General features: G+C 34.0%; 1 protein-coding gene across 1 annotated transcript in view; it reads right to left on the bottom strand.

The window, feature by feature from the left end:
* Window positions 1-17750, bottom strand: part of LOC106719363 (protein kinase C and casein kinase substrate in neurons protein 1) — a 77230-nt gene that overhangs the window by 48128 nt on the left and 11352 nt on the right. The window contains exon 2 of the mRNA XM_014513697.2: window positions 13528-13620. The gene's annotated coding sequence lies outside the window, so the exon portion shown is untranslated. The remainder of the gene's footprint in view (window positions 1-13527; window positions 13621-17750) is intronic.

Raw genomic sequence — 17750 nt, forward strand, 5'->3', positions numbered from 1 at the left:
GAATGACTCTTTCCTCAACACCAAGTTGACTAAATAAGGATGTACTAAGCATTAGTTCACGGTAAAGGTTTTATTCATCAGCTTTCGGCTCTAATAAAATAATTGACGCTAGTTTTAAACTTCCGGCTTAATTTAACGCCGCAATTGTGTTAAAATTGGTAATTAACAATTAAACTCTGGCAAATCCTTTTTAACACGATCAAATTGGCTTAACCATGTGTTTTTAGATAGCGTAATTGGATTCAATGTCAATTTAATATAAAAATTTGTAGTTATATTAGTAACACGACAGACATAAAGAGCATATAAATTAAAAAAAGGAAAAAAAAACTACTATTTTTTTTTTTTAGTAAGGTAAATTATATATTCACAACATAGTTCGCTCCAACTCTATTGGACAATAAAAGACGATTGATATATTTGTAACGCAATATAAAACGGAACAAACATTTCTATTTACGACGCACTTACGCGTTTCACCAGTTTTCCGCTCGCTTCGCCATAAAACTCCCAGCCCTTTCAACTAATGTTAATCCATTACGCAAAGGTTTGTTACATAGAGTATAAAATGAACAGAGAATCGAGTTACAAATAATACCTATAAGGAGGAAACTTTTATTTCAAATTCCAGAATAAAACTTTACCATTCACTAATCACTTCACAAATCCTAAATTGTATACCTGCATTAAGTATAATTGGATTTTTTTAAACCATTAATTTGGATATCAGAATACTTTAAAGAAAAAACCAAATAATTAAAAGAAAAAATGTTAACAATAACATTAATGTGGGTAAAAGATGACATTGTCGACTCTGTTCACATTGCCGTCTAATCTTTGACCGTAGAAATGTCGCCTCGACCTGCCTCAAGGAGTATGCATTACGTGCACAACGTAACTCGACCTCAAAAGCAATTTATGACCTCTACGTCCGGAACTATGGAATGGAATTGATTCTCCTTTGTGTTTACAATAGTATAGTTACGACATTAGTATAGTGACCCTTTAAGTTAAGAGGTAAATATGTAGATATAAATCTACTGATCTTTATTAAGTATATTGAATTATCATTATTTATAATTATTGCCATCTTGCATTGCTGGCAGGAAATCTATATATAATATAATAAATGCGAATGTTTGGATGCATGAATGGATGGATGTTTGTATGAAGGTATCTTCGGAACAGCTCAACGGATCTTGATAAAATTTGGCACAGATGTAGTCTGGAAAACACATAGACATATATTAAGTTTTCTTTTAATTCCGCGCGGACGGAGTCGCGGGCGACAGCTTGTTTTATATAACTTTGAGAAAATGTTAACACAAGAATTACGTTTAACGCATTGTCTATTACTACACAATAAGAAATTTACGTAAACAATACCCAACTATGACTCTTAAAGACAATTTATTTTCACATAAACATATATTCAATGTCAAAGTCATACGACTAATTAAAATATATATTTTATTATATGTTAACAAGGTAACCTTTTTAATGAAAAACAAAGAGTAATTAACGCTTACAAACATGTGAAACTAAAAACAATAATAACTAACTGAAGCAAGCATCTGTAGTAATGTCAAATCAAAATAACACCAAAAGCTTTAACAAATCAGAGGAATAACAAATGACATCAAAGTGCGAGCTGTTTAATACAGTTTTACTTTATTTATTTACATTGTTTACTGTCTAAAGATGCATGTTTTTAAGCACTTATATAACATTATTATAATTTATATAATATTGTGACTATTGTAAATAAAATATTATTTATATATCCAATTCATTCACTATTACGTAAAATATTCACGTAAAATTTAATGATATAGACGCATTGTTTCCGACGCGTGCGCAGGCACAGCGCTAGAGAGCATTATTTACGGTATGCTGTTTGTACCAAGTGATAACGGTAAGCGGATAGTCATTACAGATAAAATAAAAAGTAAATCGATTAACACGTAGATCTCAAAGTTGCCTAAAAACAAGAACGTTAAAAATCTATTCCTTTAAACACGCAAGATTCAATCATCGACTTCAATGTCGTAGAAAACATAAAATCAAACTATAAATTATAGCAAAAGCAAATTAAAACTGAACTTCATTACTAGGAATAAAAAAATTCCAACTCATTAATTATTTATTTTTAAGACTATTTTCGAATAGAGATAACAATATTTTGTCCAATTTCGTTGGTGGTTAGTCATCTTGACATGAGAAACGTTTCAAGATAACATTTTGTATCGTTCCGCTCCAGCAGCTTGTAACTTGGACCACACGGAGTCGCATACTAAAAGAATTAACTTATGCTAACGAGATTACCACGGCCACGCTGTTTGCACGTCGTGTCTACGCCTTACTATGCCGTTTTGATTTTACAGTCTTTAGGAAAAATAGCACGGTTTTTATATGAATAGGCTTTTAACACCCATTTACTTAAACGAAATTCTGTAAGTCTGTTTTTATTAATTTTAAACAAGTTAAAGCGAGAAGAATAAGTGTAATAAGTTTAATTACCAAATGTTATTAAAAGAAGAGTAAAAATACTTTATTAACTTTAAAATTTTTACTAAAGAAAACAATCACACAATAATACTTGCATTAATCTTACTAATATTATAAATGCGAATGTTGGGATGGATGGATGGATGGATGGATGTTTGTTTGAAGGTATCTCCAGAACAGCTCAACGGATCTTGATGAAATTTGGTACACGGAGAACTCATAGGCTACTTATAGTTTTTTCTAATACCGCACGGACAAAGTCGAGGGCGACAGATAGTTTGTAATAATTTCTTCTTAAAGCATGAAAGCACGCATAAGGATACAGATTGTAGGAAACAGTAACTCTAATTGGCCGAACATTGTTACAGCCTTGTTAGATCCATTGTTAAGACGAAGGCTTTCCTCGTCGTTAGTCTGCAAGCTCTACTCGCTCATGGACGTCCAAACTACTATTGTAGATGTTTCGATTGTGTCGATATCAAATATATCGTAGTAGTACTTACTTAAATAAAACGAAAATGAATTATATAAATATTGAATTGCTTTCTTTTTTAATCTTCACTCTTTTTAAGTTCATATTACTTTACTTTCTGCATTATAATCAATAATTCTATGGTAAATATTTTAACATTACAAATAGGTTAAAAAACAAATTAACCTAAAATCCCTTGTTAATATTAACCATAGGAAACAATAAGACGGTTAAACAGTAACTCTCACTGAACACATTAACATAACAGTAATTACTGAATGAATAAAACGCGTTCATTTTGTATGCACTAACTACAACACGATGTCTGTCGGTCCGTCAAGTGGAAACCGTCAGTGAAAGTCAAACGCAGATGAATGGAGCTCAGCGATCATTTTCACCGAGTCTCGTCGCGCCGAGCGCACCCGGGGTCACAGTACTAACTAGGAAATCGTTTAGGTAAATGTTGTAATCCAGTTTAAAGCGGTTTTATGTATGAAAGTGGTTCTCTTATCTTGAAATTTCACTAACATTCGTGTTTAAACATTCTTGTTATTTCAATTTTACATAAGAGAAAGATATTGTATAAGGAAATAAAATTCTAACTAAATAAACTCGACTAAAATAAAATTACCCATTTAACTGTGGCTTTCTACTGCCGCGATTGTATCGATACATATTGACATCTTATTCATTCTTTTTGACATAACTGAGATATAGTCAAATAAAATAAAATATATCAATACAACTCTCCAAATAGTCGAAAGCCATTTCGGTAAAAAAAATCCGTCTTTAAATTCATAGTTTCAAAGATCGGGTTATACTTAAGAATTCTGTTATCGCGTCTTAAAAATGACTCATTAAGTATAATCAAAGTAACTGCAAACATCTTGCTGCATAATTGATGTCACGCCACATCTCATTTCTGGGTCAAGTGAGTCCAATGAATTTCTACTCACTACACTTATAACGCTGACGGTCACAAATAGACAACAGACATTCCGTTATTGTCAATCGAAGACAGCTGACGTATTATTTTGGAGACAGAAGCTGATTTTAATATGTACATTTATTGCAGAAAGTAATTAAGTTACTTAACAAAATTTTCTTTTACTTTAAACTTACAAATGTACAACTACAACTTCAACTTGACCACAAAAAGTTTTTCCAGTTTAAAACAATATCTACTTCACTACCTTTTTTTAATCTGTTGATGAATCGATTATAGAATGTCCAGAAATCAACTTTAAAACCGGAAAGATTTGTAATTTTGTATAGTTGTAAATCAAATCTTAAAGTTATTTACTCATATCAACTTCACTTACAAGTATTAAATGAAATATTTCGCAGCATATCAAGGTTATTAATGTTGTATATGTAAGTGTATAATCTGTGCGCGGCTGCTGCGTCTGCCGTCAGTTTGACAATGACGTCAATAAACCAGTCTGCACTAAGCTAGCGGTCGTGTCATTACTCCCTATATCTAACCTATCCTATATCTCGTCAGTCTATTCCCTGTACTTCTATATACTTAAGTGCGCTCATTGAACATTGACCTAATCTTAAGCATACCTAAAAGTTTTATATATTTGTAAACAACAATAACTTTGACCGCAATCTTAGAACACGCGAGATGTTAGCAAGATAAAGTTAGTACAGTCGCTCAGTTCTGAATGAAATGTACATTTAATGCCTCTGAGTTTTGCAGGATATATTACATTAATTTTAATTTTGAATTCAGGAGAAACATAGACAATGTTTACCTTAAACATACAACCGTTTTATCGTACGCTGATATTAGACATTGCTAGGAATCTTGATTATTGAAATATAGTTGTAACACGCGACTCCATCGCACGGAATTATAAATAAACATAATAAGTAGTCTATGTTTTCTTCCAGTCTATGATCTACATCTATGCCAAATTTCATCGTGATCCGTAAAGCCGTTCTGGAGATACCTTCGAACAAACATTCAACCATACATCCATCTAAACATTTGCATTAATATTAGTAAGATGTTTAAGCGTAGATTTCCGAAGTGCGATATTAACAAATAAGTAACCAAATACGTTTCAATCAACGGCAGTCAAATGGTTAAATAGTTTTTTTTAATTAATTGTTGCTTGAATTATTTTGTTAAAAATTTTCTTTCAAAAGTTTTTATAATACTAAATACGCGATTGTTTATTATTATCTACTAAACCTCAATTAAAGTTAACTGAAGCATATTAAGGATAGATTATAATAGACACGAGACGGAACAGTTTTACTATAGAGGCATATGGTCGACAGCTGTGACTACACGGTTACATTAATGTTGTATACGTCTTGTCTACACAATCTATCTTTGAAGGTCACGTTTTTGAGATCTTATTTTTCAACAAATAATACCTTATTGCGGTGATTTGAATCTTAGAATATGGTAAAGGGTAACATCGTGATGTAAACCTGAACATATCAGTGAAGAAATTAAACTACTGCATCTACCGATGCGCACTAGACTAGCAGTACGAGCCTCTAGTGGAGATGAGAATGACCTGAAAACGTTCCTTAAATCCGAAGGAGATGTAATATTTCCTTATATTAAAAAAAAAATACAATTTTTTGTTATAATTGAGGAGCGTCGGAACAAAAACCGATAAATCACATTGTTGTTTTTTGTCGAAACGTGTAAAAATATGGCCAAGTTCACGGTTCACTAATATTGTAGGTCCTTTCCGGAGTTGATGTCATCTTACTTATATTATAAATGGGAATGTTTAGATGGTTGTTTGTTTGAAGGTATCTCCCGAACGGCTTAATGGATCTTAATGAAATTTGGCACAGATGTAGAACATAGTCAGGAATAATACATAGGCTACTTGTGAAGTTATTTTTATTCTGCGCGGACAGAGTCGCGGGCGACAGCCAGTCTGATAATAAAACTGAAGTGTTATCGTTTGTTTGCTATGATTTAATTCGCAAGAGTCGTGTTACGTGACTGTTATTTTTTATAACCAAACCATTACAACCAGCTCGTTAATAACACGTTGAAGGTTTAATTACGTCGTAACTTGCTATCTTCACTTGTATTTTATATAGCTGTAAATGAGCTCACTTTATGTTGAGATCATTTATTAGGCTATTTAAGTTCTACCACATTTTTGTACAGGTTGTATGTGCAGATATTACATCACTTAATTCATACAGTCCCAAGGCTAGTGTCCAAAAGTTTTTAAAGGTGCGTCTAGATGTGATGAACGGCTAGTGGGAGGAGCAATCACGATGTAGTCGCTAGATCTGAACGCACCCTTACTTGAAGGTACATAACATTAACGTATAAAATATATTAAAATGGTTAAAGACTATATACTTATAATTTTTACCCAAAAGCTAGATTACGACCTTTCAAATTGCATGTTTTATATTTTACTCAACTTAAGCAAATGTCTGTCTTAACCTATACCTACATATCTATATATATAAAAGAAAGTTGTGTTAGTTACACCATTTATAACTCAAGAACGGCTGAATCGATTTGACTGAAAATTGGTGGGCAGGTAGCTTAGAACCAGGAATAGGACATAGGATAATTTTTACCCCGTTTTCTTTTCTTTTTTTTTATTCCGCGCGGACGGAGTCGCGGGTAAAAGCTAGTCTATATATATAAAAGAAAGTCGTGTTAGTTACACTATTTACAACTCAAGAACGGCTGAATCGATTTGACTGAAAATTGGTGGGCAGGTAGCTTAGAACCAGGAAAAGGACATAGGATAATTTTTACCCCGTTTACTATTTTTTATTCCGCGCAGACGGAGTCGCGGGTAAAAGCTAGTATATAATATACATACAAATAAGATACGATATGAACTGGTGGCATACCATTCCCAAGTACATTAGCAACAGTGAGTCATTGACCAGAAGGAATCCCCGACGCCCGCACTCTCTATCAATCCCAGTATCCAAATGGGGTAATCAGTTACTCGTAGGTACTAGACGGGTAACTTTCGCTACTCATTTATTCGCCCACTTGTACATGATTCAAACTAAAACTATAAGGCCGTTTGTTCTACTAAAGAGATTTCTTAATCTTAGACAATATTGTAATAAAGGCCCTTGGTACAGAAGACAACCTAAATATTCGAAACCCGGTGATTTTAGACGCTAAGCGACTTACGTAACCTAATGTCATAGAGTTTCATACAAAGCGCGCATCACGGACATTTCTATCTTCTTTATAAAATAAAACTAGTTTATGAAACATGAATTAACAGTACTGGCACACTGAAAACTCGCATAGAAAAGATATAAATATAATATGACTGTTAAAGCAGAAAATTAAAACTCGCTCTGAATCAATTTGGCCATTTAATCACGGTACTGTCGACTACCAGACTAGCATTTTAGCATTACAAATATTATTTATAGTCTTACGCTATTAATTCTCAGAACTGGTGTAAATTAAAGCATAAAACATAACAGATCATAATATTTTACGTCTTTATGAAACTGTAAAATCTTAAGATTAATTAAAATAGAATAATTAATTATTACGGAGGAAAAAACCTTTCACTTTTTCAATGTTTAAGAGCAATTATGTAGATTAAAAACTTCAAAATACATGTCTATTTACACCGAGCAGATAAGAAAAAGTAATCTTACTAATATTATAAACTAGTTTTTACCCGCGACTCCGTCCGCGCGGAATAAAAAATAGAAAACGGGGTAAAAATTCCTATGTCCGTTTCCTGGTTCTAAGCTACCTGCCCACCAATTTTCAGTCAAATAGATTCAGCCGTTCTTGAGTTATAAATGGTGTAACTAACACAACTTTCTTTTATATATATAGATATAGATAGATAAGATGCGAATGTTTGGCTGGATGGATGGATATTTGTTTGAAGGTATCTCTGTAACGGCTCAACGGATCTTGATGTTTGGCACAGACAAAGAATATAGTCTGGAAGAACACATAGGCTACTTACGTTTTTTTTTTTAATTCCGCGCCGACGGAGTCGCGGGCGACAGTTATATAAACATAAAGTATGGAGTGAGATGTGCAATTTGTTCTCAAGGGAAATTACTTACTCCTGCCTACTCATCTGTAGCATCATCTTAATGCATTTATACTAATAATATAAAAAGATAATCTCGAGAACAGGTTATATTTTTTATCGTGTATCACATTGACCCTGACTTTGCAAGGGTCGCTATTGTTTTTATGTGGTTCCACTAATAACATACCAACGTAAATAAACGTATGCTTCGATGATGTCATCAGTATTTATAATAGGAAAACATCGCAGAAGATGCGCTAAATATAAAATCTATCTGTCTGTGTCATTGAAGAATCGCAAATAAAGTTTGCGCGACTGTTTACGATGTTCTAAAAAACTAAAAATAAAACGAAATGAAGTTTAATATTTGTACTAAGTGTCGCTGTTGACTAAAAATCCAATAAGTAGACTATGCCTAGCCTGCGAATTAAAAAAAAACATAATAAGTAGCCTATGTATTCTTCCAAACTATGTTTTACATCTGTATCAAATTTCATCAAGATTCATTGAACCGTTCCGGAGATACCTTCTAACAAACATCCATCCATCTAAATTTTCGCATTTCTAATGTCAGTAAGATTTGTGTTGTGCGAGTGTTGATATAACAGCCCATTACATTAATATTGGTGGTTAATACACGTTTTGTAATAAACAAACAATATTGCAAATAATACGAGAGTTGGAAAACATTTGGATGGCAGCCAGGACGTCTCAAATAATTATTACTTTGAAACTTCTATTAACACATATTGTTGTCTCTCTTTAGTCTTAGAAAATGATAGGGATGACATTATGTGACATTGAAATTCACTGCAGCACAAAAGCCACAGAAACGTTTAGTATTTGATATAAATATTTAAGTAAGAGATTAGGTCATTTGCAAGTATCAATGAAACTGGTCCGATTCGAAATTCACACGAGCCAAGTTTTTCGTATACGAATGTCGATCTTATTCCAATGCAATAAGGTAGAATGTTAATTATATGAGTACGATACAATCGTCCTTACACAATATGATCGCGTATTCGATTAATATGAGTCGTAACACAGGTGTTACGCGACCTATTGTTCTTGATCATTGCACAAATGTTACTTCGTACATTCATATACCGATTTTAATTGTCTTGTATTTTTATATTAACTACCGAACAATATGCTACACGATTATTTTTTTTAAATTAAAATGATCAAGAAATTTGTACGCTTTACAATCTCAATAAGTATCAAAAAATGATTTTTAACTTGTTTTTGTTGATTGTAACAAAAGTAAATGTTACTAATATTATAAATGCGAATGTTTGGTTGGATGGATGGATGTTTGTTTGAAGGTATCACCGGAACGGCTCAACAGATCTTGATGAAATTTGGCATAGATGTAGAGCACAGTCTAAAAGAACATATAGGCAACTAATAAAGGTTTTAATACCGAGCGGACAGAGCCGCGGGCACCAGCTAGTTAATAATAAACTGAAATACAAGCAATTTTACGTAGATTTGTCACACTAACCGGTTTCTGAGTACAAAATCTTTGTATGAAACATATCGTCATCCCTGTCGTTATCTTTGACAAAACAGTAATATGTTTTAAACGACGATTTTGATCTCAGAAACTTACTTTACGACCCTGAAGTAGGCAGTAAGAATTATTTAATGTAAAATATAACAATGTAATTAATAATCAGTATTCCTTGAACATTAAACTACTCTGTGCTACTGAGAATACTTTTAGAGTGAGAGTGTGAGAATACTCTGAGAGTACCTACACTTGTAAGATTCAGTGTACATACTGAGAAATACCAGAATGTAGACTAAATGTCAGTGATGGTACAAGATATTTCTCACTGAACGAATGCGCGTAACAATCACATAATATTTCTGTATCGTGTGTCTAATGGTTGGAGTCACGCAAACACAAACGATACGCGACTATCTCTACCTATCCCTTACTATTATCAAGTACTACCTCTGGTATATAACTAGTAATATCCAGTAGTATTTTGCATGTAAAGAGATTTCCCGTAAAATGTTTTTTTTTTTCATGGAAGGAGAAATAACGAATACATACATCTGTGTTGGCAGAGACAAATCGGGGGAATGATAGTAAAAATCTTTTCATTTCCATTTTCAAATCCGTAAAGTACCTGTGATGTAAAGTTTATATCACAGATGAACAAGTTCATTAAAGTTCAAAGTCCGGATCGCTTACGCGGGAATAAAATTTCAATTTATAACAAGTTCACTTTACAAGCCTACATTATTTAGATGTCATATCAGTTCGTAGTAAAGTTAGAGTTAAAAATAAAAGGGAGTTTTAAAATTCTTTGCACACTTGATGCGGTAGACTAGCATAATCTGCGCATTCCGGATTAACTGCTACGTTGTGCGCACTCGGTATGTGCTGCGAGTTGCAGATTATACTCTGCACATAATATACTCAGAGCATGTAACACTATGTTATGGGAATATAAGTTTTCAGTCAACTATGCAAGTATCTAAACAAAGAAATGGACTAGACAACGTAAATCAAGATAAATGCAAAGGTATCCCAATATCCCTTAGTGTATATTAACTATGTGATCTACCTTAATAATAAACTTAAGCTACCTTTAGAGTGGTTTACTCTATGAGGCTGTTGTCCCTCATAGAGTAAACCAGTTAGTCTCTTCGTTTTGGCTATGCTTGTGAAATACAAAAATCAAAAGCAAGACCAAGTTATTGACACAATGGATGCCCGGTCACGAAAGACACAGTCGTGATATCGCTACGTCAATTTCTGGTCATGTTTTACTACTGTCTCGCATATTAAGTAGCAACACTTAGTTCTGAATTGTGTCTGAAACACTGTTAATGACTAGTATTTCGACCAGAATTCGCTCGGATAGATATACCAGTCAATATAAAGTTTGATGTTATCTATATGTCATTGCAATTCAATGTCTCGCTGTTCTTATCCCACTCTACGTAAGATCGGCGAACTAGGTATTCGTCCTCCATATTGATCTATCCATCATCATTTAAGTCGTCACTCTCTTCTTAATCATGACATGCGATCTTTTCCTAGATTATTGCAAATAACAGAAATACTAATATTACTATATTAACAGTTTACCATTCTATAGATGATTGTAATTTACTTAAGGTCAATTTCCACTGGTCAATCACACGGTAAAGTATTTCAATTAGTCGTAAGGTTAGAATGGCACATCCATCACAGTCAGTTTAGTCGCGCGCTGCATCAGTTTCCGGCGCTTGTCTCCAACGACCGCGACGGCAAGGCGACGCGAGATAGCCTGATTTGTCCCACTTACTAGCAGGGCTGTCATAAACCGTTGCGGTAGGTTTACAAATAACAACACAACTCATAACGCATAGTGGTAGGCAGAGATCACGAGGATATCGATTTGGTAAAAGCATCTCTCTCGCCCCTTCCACTTTCATTGGGTTTAGAAGACATATGTTTTTAGATTTGTGAATAACGTTCTCAATCGAAAAATCTTTAATTTATAAAGGCGTCTTTAAAATTATATTTATAGTTATAAATTAAGCAATCTATTAACTATAATCTATACATGTGTATAAAAATTAGACAAGTTGTGGCAGCCCTTAATAGCGACACTTATTCATAAGGCACTTGCCTGAGAGCAACGACCCGGCTTATTGGATGATTGTGTGACAGCAATTGGAGACAAGCGTTTTGCCTTTATATCGCACATACCGTCTATTAGCGGCACTGTGCCAATTGCCGCCGCGTTGTTATTCGCCATCATTAGATAACACGTAGACCGTACTTCCTTTAAGTTACGAAGTGCTAAAGTGGAGGAAGTAATTCTTAATGCCACATTTAGACTGACTTATTAGATATTTCTGACAATAAACCTATATTAAAAGAATAAGCCTTTAATGACTAAAGAATAACTCTTAGTGTGCAGTTAAATGTAAGGGACTTACCACATACGTCAACACTTTTATACCGTGACTTTAGTGCCCGGCGTAGATATTTGACAAATCATGTTTATTGAAACATTATACATAGGTTTGCGAAATACGATCTTTACCAATAAATAATGAAGTAATTATACCCAAAGCATTGTGGTGATACATATTTATGATGATAAATATAACCACGTTGACGTCAATAATATCAATCAGCAGCGGTCAAAGAGTTAAAACACGTGTTTAACTAAACAGTGTCTAACAGTATTTTTGGTGTAGATCTTAGAAGTTAATAAACAACACCAACAAAATACTTTTACGTCACAAAAGGCGCATGACGTGTGTAATTTCTTTCTGTACTAGGTAGTGTCATTATTACATACTAACACCGAGATAAGTACCAAGTGGTACAATAATTACTCGTTCCTCGCCCTCATCGAATCCGGAACGTAATTGCGTGGACAGACTATAATTGAGTTAGCCGGCCGATGATCTTAACAAGGCAAAAACAAAACCAAAGCTTTTTGCATATTGTAATAGACGTGTTAAATTGTGTATGTTTCGTTAGTTTTTGTTTCATTCTTAAACATACGAAATAAACATTACGTAGCTAGAATATATACAGTTTTATCATTAAAACCTCATATCGAAACTATTATTTGTCGATTAATTTTTAAGACGATTTGATATAACATTTGATTAAGGCGTTGAGAATAAGGTTACTTTATAATGGTATTTTGATTATATTCAATTACAATACATATTGAATTATAAAGTGTATATGATAAGCTACAAGTTATACATATTTACTAGCTGTCGCCCGCGACTTCGTCCGCGCTGAATTAAAAAAAAAACTTTAAGTAGCCTGCGTGTTATATATGTGCCGAATTTCATGCAGAACCGTTGAGCCGTTCTGGAGATACCTTCTAACAAACATCCGTCCATCCATCCATATAAAATTTCGCATTTAGAACATTAGTAGGATGATCCTTGATAATGTATAAAAAAAAAACAATAATTAAATAATTAAATTTTACTTCTTAGAACTTAATATTGGAGCTGGATAATGTTAATGTGTTAGAAGTTTTTTTAAACTGCATATATATTTGTAGGATATGCAGATATATGCTAGTTCTAACATATCATTGTCACTAACTATTATTTGAGACAAATGTATCTGCATGATCGTCGGTGGCTCAGGGGTTAAGCACTTGACTTGCAATCTGCAGGTCCTGAGTTCGAATCCCGCCATATACCAATGTGTTTTTCGAGTTTCGTTTTACATATGTATGTATCCGACGTTCTTAAGATGAAGGAAGACATCGTGATGCTGCACATATCTAAGAAGAAATTCAAAGATATGCGTAAAGTCAACCAATCCGCACTGGGTCAGCGTGGTTGGGAGTGGCCTAGTCACCCCTAACTTAGGGTTGGCTCCGAGCCCCTCAGTGAGGACGTACAGTGACCTGATGATATACCTGCATGTGCAGTAAAACTCCATTTCTACTAAGCGAATAACGCCAGTGGAAATGGCACATATGGTGGTCTAACAGTTATATTGTTTTACTGCATACTTACATTTTATATGTGCACGCAGCGTGTCGAGACGCTCCTCTCGCGCGAGAGCTAGCGCCGGCTCATCGATACTCCTTGCGGCTGCGGCACTGCACCCTGCGCGACATCAGAAATATAATATTAATAAAATTGGATTGTCTGTATGTAATATTAAGTAAAAAATCATATAATTATATATTTGATGATAACGCAAAACCAAACACGTCAACACCTGTAAATGTGTATTAGTGTTTAGTGCATGTTTAACTATACTAAAAGGTTGCATTTAACATAAATAAGTTGTTATCTTATCGTTAGTAATCTAGAAATTAAAATCCAAACTAACAGAAATTCCCTACCGAAAGCATTCAACACTGCACTCCCTGCTACTAAAACTTGAGCTGAAACAATTATAACCTTAAACACCTACATAATAAAGTTTACAATGGCACGAAACTAACGGGTACAAGTTTACATAACTATTTCGCATGCACAATCCAAGTGGCCAGGGATTATGAGAACTACCGACAGGCCGGATCTCCACAATGGACGGCCTTGGGCGACCCTCATCAGAGCTCGTAAGCGTATACGATCAAATAAAGACTTTAAAAGTAGAACAGTAAGGTGCATTATGTAAATCTGGCTAACAAAACATTAGCAAGATTTCAAGGTAAGTTTTAGTGATTAGTAGAAAAGAGCTACAGAGTGTATTATATTTTGAATTCATTCCCGTACGAGCTTTGCTTTTGTTTTACAGAGGGAGATTTTAGAGAACCTGGTAATCTAAGAATTTTATTTAAACATCCACTATTTGTTTTCTTTTTAACCTGCACACTATGTATTCTTACTTAAATATTCAGTTCGTGACGTCACTAGATGTAGATTAAAACTTATTATCATCCGTTAACATCTTAAATGGAATTTAAAAAAATACGATTTCAAACGTATTCGAATACATCAAGATAAGGTGTTAACGCGCAAGCTCGTTGACGACAATGACTTGGCAATTAAATGCTGACTCAGATTGCTCTAATTCCAAGCGACAAATCTTGCTGTAAATGCAACAAATTATAACTCGAAATTTCTTGCCGCACACGGTCGCGTTGTGGAATGGTCTGTCCTTCAAGAAGCGAGCGTATCACCATCTCAAAGGCCGGCAACGCATTTGCGATTCCTCTGGTATTGCAGATGTCCATGGGCGTCGATGAACACCTTGGTGTTCCCGCTGCTCGTTTGCCACCTTCTCTTATAAAAAAAAACTCGCTATTATAATTCGATTTTTGCTACAGACGAGAAATGCATCATTTACAAAGGACACGGCCAGGAAAAGAGTTACAGGTCTTATGTAACTGTATCAGATGTAACTCTTCGTCTTTCTTAACTTCAAAACAAGTTAAAGAATAAGAATTACGAGAGATCATTGACCTCGTAGCGACCACAGCGGTGGCTACGAGGGCCATAAGACCTCACGGTCCGTTGCGCCGACCGCAATCCAGTAATTGCATTACCTAGGTCTAGGCCCACGTCGCGTGCGCCTACCAAGGCCCTAGCATTGTTATACAATACTCGTATAACAAGGTGACATCTTAAGGACAATATGTCGCATACGTGGTTTATATTTACAAACATTAATATAATAATACTAGCTGTCACCCGCGATCCTGTCCGCGATGAATGAAAAACATCACAAATTTTCAAACATCCATCCATCCATCTAAATATTCACATTTATAATATTAGTAAGATAGAGGAGTCATTGTTAAATCTATGCTTTTCTTAAGGGCAATATTTTATTTAAAGGAAGTATTTTGATAATCGTCTTAGACACATATTGTGAACGATGGATCCAAAAGAATAAATTGCTGGACGGGAATACATATTATGTCTCTCCATGACAACTTAAGCTGCCAAAAATAAAATAGACAACTTGTGTCTGGATTACCGTGTGCTCTTACCAATAACGGTCAGCTGTCGTAAAATAAAAAAAATAAAAAGGGACGTTTCCACTGAAGCGGTACGAAGACACGTGCATGAATAATTTCCACTGATTAATTTACTTTCTCAGCTGGAGTCCGATACGGTTCAGTGGAAAAAAGTGTTACTAGGTTTTTATATAAACAGTATACTACTAAATTTGCTCAAATATAATAAAAACCAAAAACTTAATGGTAAAAAATAACCTGTTAATAAACAGTGAATTAAAGACTAATAAATAAGAAATCATTTTAAAATTTAAATCACGATCAAAAGCAGCTAAATATAAGAGTAAACAAAAATGCAACAAAACCTAAAAATATTTCATTTCATTAAAAATATTTATCAATGAACTGGTGCGGACATATTTGACTCCATTGATTAACTGCATGAAAACGTCCATTCGAATCTGTAGCGGCCGCTCCCCACATCCGACCGTCGACAGAGCGTGACTAAAGCGGAGATTTTCTATTCCAATGAATCCTAGCCTTTTAACGGATTGCCAGAATTGAAAGCTATAAGAGAATATGCTGAGTTTTACAGATTATACAGTTTTACAGTTCATCAAGGTAAAAGAAAAATCATGAATTCATTCGTATTTGAGACTGATTCTCTTGAAAATTAAGAAAAAAAAAACTAAAATCACATAGATACAAAACTGTTGGTACTGATCGCGCTTCCTTTAAATCATAAATCGGACATGAACATATTGATTGTAGGTACTTGTTTGTAATTCGCGTAAAGCAATAACCGTGGATTGGGCGCGACTACCCGTTAACGTTGCGCAACTAATTACACGCAATCATTGCACCATCACGCGCATAACATAATCGTTAAGTCGCACACTTCAGGGCATACAAATTTATGCATATTTATTTCGATGACAAATGGCCGCTTTTGTAAAACAAATCACCTATTTAAAGTGTTTAAATGCTAGAACCCACCTATAACAATTCAACTCTTACTAATATTATAAACTAGCTTTTACCCGCGACTCCGTCCGCGCGGAATAAAAAATAGAAAACGGGGTAAAAATTATCCTATGTCCGTTTCCTGGTTCTAAGCTACCTGCCCACCAATTTTCAGTCAAATCGATTCAGCCGTTCTTGAGTTATAAATAGTGTAACTAACACGACTTTCTTTATATAGGTATAAGAAGATGCGAAAGTTGAATGGATCTTTATTTGAAGGTATCTCCGGAAAGGTTTAACAGATCCTAATGAAATTTGGTATAGATGTAAACTGTAGGAACATATACTGGACGAACACATAGGCTATTATTGAGTTTTTTTTAACTCCGCGCGGACGGAGTCGCCGGTAAAAGCTAGTTACTTAATATAAGAAAATAGCATTATGAATTAAAACTACTTTCTTGTACAGTATCTAAAAGATTTTTTGGTTATGTAAATCACATGCAAATGGGCCGTCTAGAATGTTGCAAACTGCTTTTGCAATAATAATTAAACTAAATTGCATTAATTACTGCCGTTATCAATAACATCTTAGAATTAATCTACAAATGATATGATAATATACGCTTCTGAAATTTATATGTATCCGCAGATATTAAATATAAATTATGTTCACATTCAATGCAACAAACTTAGGCAAGTCTTACCAAAATCCCCGTTTAAAACACACTTATCTATCTTTTGTCAAAGATGATTTTTGTAGATGGACTTTGGTCTCAGAAACCAACGGTTAGTCATATTTGCTTTCCATTAACCATATTTTATTTCCATCAAGTCTGTTAATAAAATAAAAAAAAATATATATATAAAGTTTAATTTGATATTTTCTATGGTTTAATAAACTATCTGAACACTTTATTTTCATAATATTCGACGGTAAAGTAATTATAAGTAACGATTAATTGAAACTATCAACTAAAACACTTTCCATTACGAGTTACGAGAGAATACGCACTGATTGACATCGATTACGTCAAGCTATGAAAGTGTTACAAGTAGAAATATGCGTTTGTAGCGACATTAATACATTTTTGTCGCATTTGCGAATAAGTATTTCACGTTCTCGATTTACTTATCGTAGGTTTCCGAGACCAAAATGTCTGCATAAAACATATCGTCATCCCTGTCATTTTCTTTTACAAAATATAGATGACAAATTGTTGTAAACAGAGATTATGCTTTCAGAAACCCACAGTTACTCGTGAAATTTATTTGGTAACCACTGTTCGTCAAAGAATAGCCCAGACAATTTGCTATCCTTGAATGAACAATACAGAATCTTAAAGATCAAAATTAAGCATG

The sequence above is a fragment of the Papilio machaon genome, chromosome 22 (genome assembly GCF_912999745.1).
Source record: "Papilio machaon chromosome 22, ilPapMach1.1, whole genome shotgun sequence".
In the NCBI taxonomy this organism is placed as follows: Eukaryota; Metazoa; Arthropoda; class Insecta; order Lepidoptera; family Papilionidae; genus Papilio; species Papilio machaon.